Source organism: Lepidochelys kempii, chromosome 6 (assembly GCF_965140285.1).
Source record: "Lepidochelys kempii isolate rLepKem1 chromosome 6, rLepKem1.hap1, whole genome shotgun sequence".
Classification (NCBI taxonomy): Eukaryota; Metazoa; Chordata; order Testudines; family Cheloniidae; genus Lepidochelys; species Lepidochelys kempii.
In genome coordinates, this window is record NC_136385.1 from 42,923,296 (window position 1) to 42,938,355 (window position 15,060).

At 40.5% G+C, this 15,060-nt stretch overlaps 1 protein-coding gene across 9 annotated transcripts in view; it reads left to right on the forward strand.

Moving 5' to 3' along the window:
* Positions 1-15,060, forward strand: part of IMMP1L (inner mitochondrial membrane peptidase subunit 1) — a 73,757-nt gene that overhangs the window by 938 nt on the left and 57,759 nt on the right. For 6 of the 9 annotated variants that reach the window (XR_012159369.2, XR_012159367.1, XR_012159366.1 and 3 more), the window contains exons 2-3: positions 11,656-11,761; positions 11,901-11,934. The exons of 1 other annotated variant lie outside the window; for it this stretch is intronic. The gene's annotated coding sequence lies outside the window, so the exon portion shown is untranslated. The remainder of the gene's footprint in view (positions 1-11,655; positions 11,762-11,900; positions 11,935-15,060) is intronic. 2 more of the 9 variants (XR_012159371.2, XR_012159368.1) reach the window with 1 other exon arrangement.

Here is a 15,060-nt window from a genome sequence, read left to right on the forward strand (position 1 = left end):
GAGGGGGGGGCACCGGGAAGGTGGCTCCAGCCCAGGGCTCGTGGAGCTCAGGATTCTAATCCTGAGCGGCTGACGGGTGGCCTTGACCAAGGCTCTGAGCCAGCTGATCCGTGTCTGCGTGAAACCACATTGACTTTAGAGATGGTCCGACCACGTGGTGCCAGTACAGGGTTGGTCCTAAGACTTCATTATGTGAAGGGCCAACAACGACTTGAAACTGAATACGTTAAAATCTGAAGTATTACAGGTGCTCTTAAGCTACCTGGCCAATCTCAGTGCTTTCACGGTTACAGGACGTTTTTCTCCTCTCGTTTCTCTAGAAAAACCCATAAACAAGAAACTATATGACAAGGTAGTAAATGCACAAAACAAAAGCTTGCTTTTAATAATATCAAATGTTACTTCTAACAGCAGGTAAAAGGAGATTTAATCAGAAGTGTGATGCTTAAGTAGACAGTCTCCCTTTCTCCCTTCATTTCTGGTAAACATTTTGAGATTCTCTGATGAATCCTGCTATTTAAGATTCCCCTCTCTTGAAGTGACATCTAGGTTGGGGGACCCCCATACAAAGCTCATGGCAAGATTAGGGCTAAAGTGAAAACTTCTTACTGTGAGAATTCTAGTTCCCATATTTCACTGGTTTTTAATGTATTTGAACCAGCTGCTAACAATACAGCATGTTTTTATTTTGAGTCTTTAAGTAGTGTATGTACTTTAGCCTGTGACCTGACTCAGTAATACAAATTCAAAAATGTGGAAAATACATGAAATACCTGAGTTTTGTATCTCCTTGTGGCTTCTGCTATACACTTCAGAAATTAAAGATGTTCTAAATTTTACTGAGTGTATTTTATCTCATGTGCTTTCTGAAGGAAGCCTTGACTTTGGACCAGTCTTAAAATCAAAATGCACCACAAAGGAGAGCCGGGGCTAGTATTTGTGTGTCCATATTTTTCCCATGTGTAGTTGTCACATGCACATTGAATCACCAAGATGATTTTATAAACAAGATAATTTAATAGTGATTTATTGTCTAAAAAGCCCTAATGATGTTTAAGCTAATTTAATGATTTTGGGCAGGTTCTCGCTCTTGGTTTTTGCACACTTGGGGTTGGAAATACTGCTTTTTGCTTATGAATTTCTTTTAAAACAATATTGGCATTACAAATAAATTACAACACAATTACAAAAAGTTTTGATACTCCAGAATTTTAAAAGGAACAAATTTTGTCCCTCTTGTCAAGTGTAAGCACATGAAGCTGGGTTTCTAGCATCCTAAAATCCCACTCAGCAGAACCACACTGGTTCTGCTGCTGTCAGAGCCATCTGCATCTAAGGCCTCCTTCCTCTGCACCTGTTGGGAAGAAGGGGCAGTGCCAGCATTTGCACTAACCCTAAGTATTGCCAAATCACTTGGCTTTATCATGATCCTCAATGTTTGTTTGGTGGTTGTGGCAGGGCTCATTCACCCTCAGAAAACCCGCCCTGCATCAGTTGGGACGTTACCACTATCTTTGGCCCCAGCACTTCCTGGTGGCTACCTGTCTCTGCTCCAGGGTATCAAACAAATCCAGACACAAGTTCAAATGGAACTCTGCTTCTGCTGCTGCCACCACCTCTATTGTCTCTGTGTAACCTAACCCTCAGCCAGAGAGGGCCCTGGCTCCTTCAGTCTACTTATTATGGCTTAGCTCCACCCCCTCTGGCTAAGAGTCAATGAGCTACTCACCTCACCAGGTGCAAAGCATGGCGAATTAGGTGCATTCACTAGCTCAGCAGGTGATAGGGATTAAGCCCCTTCAATGATGATTTTTAAATTTCTGATTTTTGCCTTCAGTCTTGTGAAATTTAGCCTTCAACCAAAATAGTCACCATGTTGCTTTAACTTTTGTAAATGAAAAGCGTGACTGCCCCCAGCAAAAATGGATGTTATCTCTCATTGGGTATTTCTACACTCAGAGCCGGCACTTGGCATTAGCAGACGAAGCAGTTTCTTAAGGCCCCAAGCAGCTCCAGGGGGCCCACTATTCGCTTTTGCTATGTGTGGTGGGCCCCCAAAATATTCCTGCTTAGGGCCCCGCAGTGGGCTAGCACTGCCTCTGTTTGCACTGGAGCTGGAAGGTGTAATTTCCAGCTTGAGTAGACATACCTGTGCTAGCTCTGATGAAGCTAATATGCTAAAAATAGCAGTGTAGCCACAGCACCGCAAGTCATGGGATAGGCTACTGCCCTCAGTATGACCCCGTGTGACAAACATAAGATACGTTCTTAGGGGGCTAGCCCCTCCTGCTACTCACACCGCTGCAGCTACACTTCTGTTTTTAGTATGGTGCCTTGCTTAAAATTAGTGCATGTGTGTTTACTCAAACTAGAAGTTATACCTCTAGCTCCAGCATAAACTCGCACATTGTTTTAATGGGGTTGAAGCTAGGCTACCCTTGGGGAAGTCAGTTCCCTTTGGTCACCATGTGATGGGAAAATGTGTAGGTAATAGAAGTTGGACGTTGGGCAGCAGGAGTGAGAGGGAATGTTTTAGGGAACTGGGTAGGGGTCAGAGGAATGTTGGAGAAGCAGAAGGCAGATTGAGAGGTGTTTCAGGGGAATCTGGCCTGGCAGAAAAAAATGGAATGCACAGAATAATGTCAGGAAAAAGAGAAGGAACTATGGCAGTCAAGTGAATGTAGACTAGGATAAGTGACTGGGAGAGCATGCAAAGAGAGGGAATGCAGCAGCTCTCTTTTCTGTATAGTTGGGGAGGGTGAGAGAGAAGAATAGGAGGACTGCTCATTGTATCCCGAGGACAGGAGAGGATGAGTTCCCTGTGATCAGTGAACAAGGAGGCTGCACTTTTGTGTGTGTATTTAAGTCTGAATGTTGACTATGAGATAATTACACACAAGTTGCGGTTTGGTAGCTTTCCCCTAAAGGTGGTTTAAAAAACAATCAAAAGGCAGGAAATAAACAATGTGACTTTTATTTAAAACATATTTACTTAGCAAGTCTCGTGAGGTTTTTTTGGTGGGGGTCGGGGAGACTTGTGATTTGTGAATGTCTGGGATTGGCAAACCTGCCGAACAGAATAAATGCAGAGACTGATTCATACCCTGTTCTCAGTTTTACAATTCCATTAATTTCAGTGGAGTCACTGATGTAAAACTGGTGCAAAAGAATGGAGAATGAGGCTCAGTCTTAAAATTTCAAATATGCTTAGATTTTTAAAACATAATATTTGAAATCAGTGCCTCCTTCACTTTCCTTCCAAATTATATTCCACATATTTAAATATTTGTAATACCAGTTCTTGTAGGAGCTATGTAGGATCTTCAAGTTGTGACTTATAATCTGTTAATAATTTGGGATCTTAAACCGTTTAAAAATAGTTGCTTTGTAGTTCACCTTTAAATCAAAGGGAATATCTTATCAAGAGATTGCTACTTTTCAAAGAGAGCAGAAATCAGACTAAGTCCAAGTAACCATACTCCTCATCCTAAGGTACCCATACTCTCCAGTTGTGTTAACAATACCCAACATTTCACTGCTTGGCTTTAAGTAAAAGACATTATATTAATTTCAGATGGTATGATTCATGAGGAAAAAATACAAGGGAAATAGCAAAACCAATGAGAACGTTACAGGACAGTATATATTTTAAAACCATTGTCTCCTCCAGCACTAAGAAAGTACTACTGCTTTTCTTTTCTTATTGATAATTCTGGTTTTTTTCACATTGCTGGCCCTATTCACTCTGCTCTCCAGAGATGACAAGTTAAAACTAGAGACTAGACAATGATTTGGAACTCTTTAAATTTTGGAGCCCAGACTCTGCAAGCATTTAGGGTTGTGGGCCCTTTCCTGAAATGTGCAGAGTACCTCACATGAAATACTAAGCTCTCTCAACATCCACTGAAGTCATTCAGAATGAGGGTTCTCAGCACTTTGCTTTGTTGGGCTCTGTGTGCTTTGGCCCTACTGATGTCAACATGCCACATACTATCGCATTTGGTGGTGTGATGATGAGAGAGCAAAATGGTAGTGATGACCTTTTTTTGGGTCTGTCTACATTGCTGGCAGTTACAGCATCACTCAGAGAGCGCTGAAGGGAAACTGACCACAGTGGAACACCACTTTTGGGCTCAGGAAACAAGCACTGAGTGGTGTGATCACATCGTCATGCACATCTGCAAAGACGAGCAGTTGCTGCAGAACTTTCGGCTGAGGAAAGCCACATTCATGGGACTGTGTGATGAGCTTTCCCCAGCCCTGCGGCGCAAGGACATGAGAATGAGAGCTGCGCTGTTGTTGGAGAAGCGTGTGGCACCAGCCTATTCCAGACTGCAAACAATCGGTTGCTAACCAGTTCAGAGTGGGAAAGTTGACCGTTGGACTCGTGTTGACGGAAGTGTGCAGGGCCATTAATTGCATCCTGCTCTGAAAGACCATGACTCTGGGCAATGTGCGTGACACTGTGGATGGCTTTGCACAAATGGGCTTCCCTATCTGCGGAGAGGCGATAGATGGTACACATATTCCAATTCTGGCACTAGACCACCTAGCCACGAGTATATTAATCGGTAGGGGTATTTCTCTATGGTTTTCCAGGCGCTTGTGGATCACCATGGGCATTTCACGGACATTAATGCAGGCTGCTCCAATGCATGCATCTTTCGGAACACTGGCCTGTTCAGGAAGCTGCAAGCAGGGACTTTCTTCCCAAATCGGAAGATCACCATAGGGGAAGTCAAAATGCCCACTGTGCTCCTGGGAGACCCTGCCTACCCCTTAATGCTGTGGCTTATGAAGCCATACATGGAGCACCTTGACAGCAGCAAGGAGCGGTTCAACAACAGGCTGAGTAAGTGCAGAATGACTGTTGAGTGTGCTTTTGGCCGTTTAAAGGCCCGCTGGTGCTGCCTATTTGGGAGGCTGGACCTGGCTGATGACAATAGTCCTATGCTTATAGCCGCTTGCTGTATGCTCCATAATATTTGTTATGGGAAAGGTGAAAGCTTCACTCAGGGCTGGACCGCTGAGGCTTAGCGCCTGGAGGCTGAATTTGAACAGGCAGAGCTATTAGAGGGGTGCAGTGCAGGGCCATAAGGATCAGGGATGCCTTGAGGCAGCAATTTGAAGCCGAAATCCACAAATATTTGTTGCCATGCTTGGGAGTCCAGTGCTTGTAATGCTAGGAGGTAACTGTGATTGGTTCAGACGATGCACTGTGAAGGTTTAAGAAAATTGCATGTTGCTTTGCAGGGCTCTGTTTGCTTTCAATTAATGAAATAAAAATTGCTTTCAAACCAAAACAATTATTTTATTAAAAAACAACCACCGAAGGAGAGAGACAAACAAAAAAACACATCAGCACTGTGGGGGATGGGAAGGGAGGGTCCCAAATGGAGGTGGGGTCCCAGGATGGTTAAAGATTTGTGTATGTCCAGTATCATATGCAACCTTGTCCTCTGAAGTACAGTGCAGCAGCTACTGTACTTCAGCAGGGCTAAACTGCAGAGGGATGGGTGTTGAGTGCAGTGGCTACTAGGAGTCTGCAGGGCTGGACTGCAATGGGGCAGAAGCGGAATGCAGCAGGTACAGACTGGAGCCAGGAGGTTGATAAGAGTGGTGGTGTCTGGGGGACGCATGGGAAAGAGTTTTGTGACAAGAAAAGGAGTACTTGTGGCACCTTAGAGACTAACCAATTTATTTGAGCATGAGCTTTCGTGAGCTACAGCTCACTTCAGCTGCAGGAGAGGGCAGGCACGGAGCTGCTCGGTTTGTAGCGTTAGTAGCGCCCGGAGCGTGTCCGGTTGGCGCTCTGTAACTTTTAAGAGCTGCTCCATGGCTTCGTTCTGGTGTGCCGCGTTCTCCTTTCAGTCCCTTTCCTGGCTGTCCCACCACTCCTTCAATTCTTGTTTTTTGGCTGCGGAGTGCATCATGACATCACGCAGAATGTCCTCTTTAGTTCTTCGTGGCCCCTTTCTAATTCTGTGCAGCCATTCAGATAAAGAGGGAGACTGGGCTCCCAAGATCACATCTGTGAAGCCAAAATACAACATTTACAGAAGCAGTATTGTTTGCAACACACCGACCACTGATTCAGTGATTTAAAACACAGCCAGTATTCACATACCTGTCACTAACTGTCTGACCCCAGGCAAGCACACGTGAGCCACAAGACCCCCAAAATGGTGAGTAACTGCAGGGGCAGGGGAAATCAGTGTTCCAGGACCATACTGTACACTGGGCACAGGGCTCTTGGGGAGAGCCAGCACTGTAGCTGGGGGCCTTATAACCATTACTGTCCCCACATTTTCCACAGGCTGTGTTCATTATGGAAGATATATAGGGTGCTGAGTGTGCGCAGGGAATCAAGGGAGGGTCTTCTCCAAGACTGTGGCTTCCTCCTTGGCCCTCATGCGGCTGCTTGTGTGCAGCTATGGTCTCTCCATAAGCTCCCCCCCCCCCCCCCCGCTGGTGACAGCAGAGTGTCATGAGAAAGTTACCCTTAATGGGCCAAGAAATAAAGTAGCTCTGACAACCTGCAGCAGCGGATTGCCCAGTATCTCCATGAGAGTTTCCTGGAGATCTCTGAGGCAGATTCCCATGAAGTGAGGGAGTCGATCAACACCCTGTTCGGCTGCTCAGACTAGGCATGTGGTGGTACACGCATCATACAGACACAAGCCTGCTTTCTGCAACCTTCCTGCCCCCCAACAACTTCCTTCAGCAATTCCCAAAATCAGAGCCACTTACCAGGGGCCTCCTCTCCTGTTTGCACTTCACCAAGATCCGACAGCTGTGACTGGCTAGCCTCCTCCAGGGTAGAGAAGAGCTCCAGGCTGCATTCATCTCTGACCTCCGAGTCATCCTCTGCCTCTGGGTCCCTCTCCCCCTGCACATCCTCGATTTCCTCTTCCTGGCTTGGTCCACTCTCGACTGGCATGCGAACCACCGAAGTATCCACCAGGGCCTTCGCAATGAAGGTGGGGTCGCCACCAAGTATCGCGTCCAGCTCTTTGTAGAATCAGCAGCTTGTGGGCACAGCACTGGAGTGGCGGTTTGCCCCGTGCCTTGTGGTAGGCATTCCGCAGCTCCTTCACTTTGACCCTGCACTGCAGTGTGTCCCGGTCATGGCCCCTTTCTGTCATGCATCGTGAAATCTGTCCGTAGGCATCATAACTCCTATGGCTGGAGCGCAGCTGGGACTGGACAGCTTCCTCTCCTCAAATGCTGATGAGGACCAGCAGCTCAGCATTGCTCCAAGCACGGGATCGCTTGATGTGTGGAGCAGGCATGGCCACCTGGAAAGATGCGCTTAGACCACTGCATGTGTCACCGAGCAAACAGGAAGGGGTCTTTAAAAATTCCCAAGGAATTTAAGGGACTCACGGTTGGTCACCTGAGGGAGGGCAGTAGTGTTCAAACCGATGACCAGAGAGGCAAGAACAGGCATTGTGGGATACCTCCTGGAGGCCAATCGCAGCGCTGTAATCGACCAGGGTGTCTACACTGGCACCGCGGCGCTGTACCCCTGGCGCAGAAAGCTCTATGCTTCTTGTTGGGGTGTTTTTTTTTTTACAGTGGTGCAACTGCGCAGTTTCTGTGCACTAAGTGCCCTGGCAGTGTGTACACCTCAGGAGTTACACCGCAGAAAGCTGCTTTACTTCGCAGAAACTTGTCAGTGTAGACAAGGCCTTTGTTTGGAACAGAGTCATATGAAGGTGAATGAGCAATTGTTTTTGAGCAGACACATTCAAGTTGTTTTGATTCTAGACACATCCAAGTATCCAACTATATTTGTTAAAAAGATTACTTAAAAGAAAAAGATGAGGAGGAAATGAGTAATAAATAGAGAATGGTAGTTAGTCATATTCATCAGAAGTCCAAGTGTAGGTCTTTGGGATAGATAACCACAAACACATTTACAATGCTTGTGCTGTCATTTGAAACTAGGGATAAATATAATTTTACTTATATAGCACTTTTAAATCAATTTCTTTTCTCTGCTGATTTGTAAACCCTTGCTTGGAATGAATAATGTATTACATTTTATGTTACAATTGAGGGCAAGAAAATTGTGAGTAGTGGACTATCCCATTCCCCTTCCTAGGCGTGCTATGGAGTGGACAGATACAAAGCACGATAAAGGGGTAGTTGCTTGAGAATCAAGCAGGTATTTCACAATGCTTCATTTTACTTTTAAGTAAATGTTTTGGTTTAGTTTGACTTGTTGTCCATTGAAGAGAAAGGGCAATAATTCATATTGTAAATCTCAGCAAGAGACGCTGCTGTGTTTAATTACACTAGTTATCAAAATTATAAACAGCATAAACTACTTCTTCAGCATAAGAACTGGATTTTTAACATTAATACGATATCCCAGCATGTTCTTAAAATGTTACATTTTCAAGAACTATTCTTAAGGCAATAGAGGTAGCTAAAATTTGAAAAACATACCCAATTTTTTAGAAGAATTTATTTTCAAGTAGCTGTAACTGAAAATATTGACCACACAAAATGACCTTATGAAAACAAATTGTTTTCTAACTGAAAATAACCTTGTTTGAAAGAAACAAAAGCAGTATAATTCACAGTTTCATCCAGTGGTTTTCAACCTGGGGTCTGCTGACTATGTCTAAGATTTCCAAAGTGGTCCCACACCTCCATTTGAAATTTTTTAGGGGGCCTCAAATGAAAAATGGTTGAAAACCACTGATCTAGACACGAGAGGTCAACACTAAGGCCCCTTTTGTAGTTGGTCATGGAAACCATGTTGCTCTGTCTAACAAGAGCCATATTTAAACATGGTTCATGAGAAAGGTGCTAACATGTTTTTCTTAGCCAATGTAGATAGGACCCATGTAAGAAAAATATTGTTTATAAAGACACAATGACTGTCTTCTGAACTACTGTAGCAGGAGCTTGTGTGTACTCATGAGTCTTCTATTCATTTTCAATGTAGACTGATAAGACCAACTAAATCAAGGCAGATTTTTCTAAGAGACTATTGGGACTATTTACATGTTTACATTGGGACTATTTACATGTTTAAAGTGAAGCATGTCCCTAAGTGTATTGTTCCTAAATGGGAGCCTCAGTGCCTTTGTGAGGAGGCTTTTGGGCCATGTTGTTCTGACAAAGTTTTCTGTGGGGTGATTTGCTTTTATTGTATCTCATGGAGTCTCTCCTAATTCTGGTGTGTCTGTGCTTGTGAAGGCTTTTAATGTTGCCTATATCACTGATAACTAAGCCTATGATCCCATTAACACTTTCATACAGGCTTAACTTTAAGCATGTAAGTGGGCCCATTGACTTTATTAAAGTCAGTAAGATCACTCATTTGCTTAAAATTAGGCATATGCTTAAGTGCTTTGCTGGATCAAGGTTGGAGTGCTGAGCACTTTGCAAGATCAAATTGGTATAGCAAAGTAAGTGGAAAGGAGCAAAAATGGTATTTATGTTTTAAGTATGTAATGTGATGCAAGTCCATTTATAGTGTGCTTGTCATCACAGAGGACTGTAACAAGTGAGTATCTGATTATAAAATTCTGTTTACAACATCTGCTATAAACTTGTTGTTTTGTATGGGAAGATTCATCTCAAATTATTAAAAGAATAATTGGCTAAACAGTCATGGATTATGGTCTTTATTTTTCCTGATATTTAGGCCAGTGATGATTTATTTTTCAAGAGTAATAATCAATTTTTCAGTCTTCCATTAATTACACCAAAAAATTTGTACATCTTCCTAGCTCAACATTCTAAAAGATAAATTCCCAGCAAGTGTGAGAGGTCATTAAGGCTTGTTAAACCTATCTTCAAACAAGACTCACCAAAATCACAATTTTAGCTATTTTTGGCCTGTATATCCCAAATATTTCTCTGGCCCTTGCTACTGCAGTATCTGAGAACTTTTAACATCTTTATCCTCATGACATTTTTGTGAGGTAGGGAAGTACTATTATCCCTACAGAAGGTGAACTGAGGCGCAGAGGAACTAAACAACTTGCCTAAGATCACACAGGACGTCTGTGGCACAGCAGGGAATTGATCCTGGGTGTCCCAGGTTGTAGGCTAACACTCTAACCACCGGGCCATCCTTCCTTATGTATATTATAAATACTTTACTTTGGTGGGGTTATAACAATTTTAACTAAAAAACATATATATAAAATATATTGTAATTTTATAGGAGTAACAGAACAGTTTCCATTGTCTCCAGAGTACTCTAGACTGACCAGATTAATAGCATGGGACATGTATTAAAAATAAATGTATTTTGACACTGACTTCTTCTGAGGGAACTCCTTTGAGCCTGAATAAGGACTGCAGGGATGGGCCTATACTCAGGAGTATGCTGCTAAAATTAAAATGTAGCCAGACATTTTATTTTAAGAAATTGCATTCAAAAGATGGAAGAATTTCTATTAAAGGCTTTGTGTATAAGTGATACTTACAACATTTTGAAAGTATTTTTTTAAATAACAAGACATATAACTAATGTGATACTAAGAAACCTGTGGCATAACAATTATAAAACCTATGGTATTTCTCTGTAATTGGAAGAACATTTGTGGTTTATAGTACAGAAGTAATGTCTCACTTGTTGAAAAAGTGACTGTGCATTTGGGCCCTATAGTCTCCTACCCAAGGATTAGTAGATTTCTTTTTGCACTTAAACTACATTCTGTCTATGCTTGCTCTTTTTGTATTAAAGTTTCATCCACATTACAAGTTTAATCATGTGTTAGCACATTGTTTGCCATGGTTACATACATATGTATTCCGACACTGATTTTTGAGAACATAGCAATTGCCATATTGAATCAGATCAGTCGTCCATCAAGTCTAATATCCTGTCTTTGACAATTTCTAGCACTAGATATTTCAGAACAAGAGTAAGAAGTCCACAGCAGGGAGTTATGGGATAAAATACCTCCTAAAAGTTTCCTTCTGCTCCCCAATAGTTAGAGGTTGGTTTAAGCCCTGCTATATGAGGCTTTATATCCCTCCTGAAATTAATGATTTTTTTTTAAATATTTACTGTGGAGGTTCTTGTTAGTCATATATATGTCTAAACCCTTTTGACTCCTCAGATCATGGACCCAAAGATACACTGTGACAATGAGTTCCACAGACTGATTGTGCATTGTGTAAAAAAGTGTTTCCTTTTATCCGTTTTGACTTTGAAACTTTTCATTGAATTTGCCTTTGTTCTTGTGTTATTAATAGATTCCAGGCCAGAAGGAACTATTGTGATCATCTAATCTGATTTCCTGTATAAAACATGCCATAGAACTTCCCTGAAAAAATTCCTAGAGTGTATCTTTTAGGAAAAATCAAGTCTTGATTTAAAAACTGCTCACAATGGAGAATCCACCTCGACCTTTTGTAAATTGTTCCAATGGCTAATTACCCTCACTGCTAAAAATTTACGCCTTATTTCCGGTCTCAATTTGTCTAACTTCAACTTCCGGCCATTGGACTGTATTACACCTTTCTCTGCTAGATTGAAGAGTTCATTATCAAATATTTGTGTCTCATGTAGGTACTCATAGACTGTAATAAAATCACTCCTTAACCTTCTCTTTGTGACGCTAAGCTCCTTAAGTATACTAGTATAAGCCATGTTTTCTAATCCTTTAATCATTCTTATAGCTCTTCTTTGAACCCTCTCCAGTTTATCAATAACGTCTTGAATTGTGGATGACAGAACTGGGGACACAGTATTCCAGCAGCACTCACACAAGTGCCAACTACAGAGGTAAAATAACCCCTCTACTCCTACTCTAGTTTCCCTTGCTTATGCATGAAAGGATTGCATTAGCCCTTTTGGCCACAGCATTGCCCTAGGAGCTCAAGTTCACCTGATTATTGACCATGACTCCCAAATCTTTTTTCAGAGTCACTGCTTCCCAGGATAGAGTCCCCCACTGTGTAAGTATGGCCTACATTCTTTGTTCCTAGATGTTTACATTTACATTTAGTCAGATTAAAATGCATATTGTTTTCTTGTGCTCAGTTTGTTAAGAGATCCAGATCACTCTGAATCAATGACTGGTCCTCTTCCTTATTTACTAGTCCCCCAATTTTTGTGTCAAAGTTTGCAGATGATTTTATGTTTTCTTCCAGGTTCTTGACAAAAATGTAAAATAGTGTAGGGCTAAGAACAAATCCCTGTGAGAACCCCATTAGAAAAATACCCATCTGATGATGATTCCTTATTTAGAATTAAGTTTTGAGACCTATCGGTTAGCCAGCTTTTAATCCATTTAATGTGTGCCATATTAATTATATATTGTTCTAGTTTTTTTGATCAAAATGTCGTGTGGTGCCAACTCAAATGCCTTACAGAAGTCAAAGTATATTACATCAACACTATTACCTTTATCAACCAAACATGTAATCTCATTAAAAAAGACATCAAGTTAATTTGACAGGATTTATTTTCCATAAATCCATATATACTATATTACTCTAATTCTTTATTAATTGAGTTCTATATTTGTTGGTCCATTATCTTGGAGATAATGAATCGATGGCAGACTGACAGGACTATAATTCCCCAGGTCATCCTGTTTTCCCTCTTAAAATATTGGCCCAACATTAGCTTTCTTCCAGTCTTCTGGAACTTCCCCAGTGTTCCAAGACTTAATTAAAGTCTACATTAATGGTCCAGTAAGCTCTTCAGCTGGCTCATTTAAAACTCTTGGGTACAAGTTGTAAGGATTTGCTGATTTTAAAATGTCTAACTTTACTAGCTGCTGTTTAACATCCTCCCGAGATACCAGTTATCATATGACATGACTACATCATCTCTTTTTTTCCCAAATACAGAACAGAAATATTTATTGAACCCTTCTGCCTCATTACTGATAATTTTACCATTTCCATCTGCTAATGGACCAATACCATTGTCAGGATTCTTTTTGTTCCTAATATACTTTTAAAAACTCCTTAATGTTCTTAACTCTGTTGGTCATAGATTTCTCATTGTTCCTTAGCTTCCCATACCAATTTTCTATATTTCCTAACTTCTGATTTATGTTCATTAATATCAGCTTCCCTTTTCTTATAGCTCCCTTCACTTCCCCTCTAAACCAGGTTGATTTTTTAACCAGTGTGGCCTTCTTCCTCGATTTCGTGATTGTGGCTTTTTGGGCTTCTAATAAAGTGTTCTTAAACAATTCACAATTATCAGTCACATTTTTCTGATTAAATTTTCCTTTCAGCTGATTTGGCTCATAATTGTTTTCAGCTTTTGAAATTTTCCCTTTTAAAGTACCAAGTATATGTATTTCTGGTCTGGACTTTATTCTGTTGGCACATTATAAATGTGATTAAGTCACAATCACTTGTACCTAAACTAAATTAATTTTTAGTTCTGTGATCAGTTCCTCTTTATCTGTCAAGACAAGGTCTAATATAGAATTCTCCCATGTTGGATGCAGCATTTTTTGATTTAGGCATCTATTATCTATAATATTTAGAGGTTCCAAGGATATTTTATTACTAGCACCATGAGGCCTTATGCCACTCAAATACAAGTCCCCCATAATCACACAGGTTTTTTTCTGCTTCACATTAGAGGTAGATGCATAAGGAGCAAGGCATTCTGTTCCCTAGTGTGATTTGGTGGTTTGTAGACATAAACTAGTGTACCATTTTGTGCTTTCTTTGTTAGGACATTGATCCATAGGCATTCAGATCATTTCTTTCTTCATTACCAGTAACTTGGAAACATGCAATGCCATTTTTGACATAATACGACTCCTCCTCCCCTTTTGCCAACTCAGTTCTTCCTGTATAGGGTATAACCATTGATTTTTAACATTCCAGTCATGCAGATCATCCCATTGTATTTCAATTATAGATCAAATTTATGCTAATAAATGAGCAGTACCCATTCCTCTTGTTTGTTATCTGGGCTCCTAGCATTGGTGTATAGCCATTTAAAGAATTTCTTCTCTTCATGTCCTTTTGTTCCTTCATTAATTTTGTTCTCAACATCTTTATTTTTGTGCTACATGAGTTTTCAGTCTTCCCTCTTTTTATCCTCCCCTTTTATTATGAGATTGAGTGAACAGAAGCTCCTGATCTACGTTTTCAAAGCCATTAATATTTTGTATACATATAAGGTGAATGGAGTTAAATCAAAACAATTTAAATAATTAATAATCATGATTTAAGTCGGCAAGCAGGAAACCTTGATTTAAATAATCAGTTTTAATTTTGTTTTGCATTTGTAATTTTTTAGTTGTTTTCCTAAAGAAAGGATGATTTTTATTTGTTGTTAACCATTAACATATTGATTTGCAACTAAATATAGACTTCATATTAAATTTGGTGGTGGAATTTTTGTTTGTTTTGTTTTTTGCTAAACAGGAAAATACACAAATATACACGCATTTATTTAGGTAATTATATAGCTTAACTCACATTCAGTGTCTTAATTTTTACATTTTTTGCCATGTTAGAAAATGGTGAATGGATGTAATTCTTATTTACTAGAGGATTAATTTTTTACTTGTGATTTGTGAAAAGCTGTATTTGGATGGAAAACCAGCAATTTAATTGTTTAATTTAAATGTTATGGATACACAAGAAAAAAGTTTTTCAAAACATGAACTGATTGTCTCTGGTCACTATGTCCTTCAAGATTTTAGAACTAGTAGATCTTATCCACTCTCCCCTATTTTTTTTCAAGATTGGAAGAAGAAATCAAGCTTTCTTGGTTTTTCAGCTCCCAATTGGTTTCTTAGTGTTGAATAAACTAAAATGAAGAAAATATTCTCTAACTGCAGAAGAGGTTACTTCTGTCAAAAGATGGTCTAGCACTTCAACAGACTCTGGTTTCAGGTGCTTAGCCAGTGACCGCCACCAATTCAGTAGTCTGAATTTTTTTAAAACTTGTCAGCAAACATGTACTGTTTAACGTTTTGTATTTAATTTCTATTATTTTAATAGATTATAAGAAGTTTAGGCCTTAGCATATGTTGTCATAATTTCAAATTGAATTTTAAATAGGCATTTAAAAAAAAAACCCAGTATTTACATTTTTTA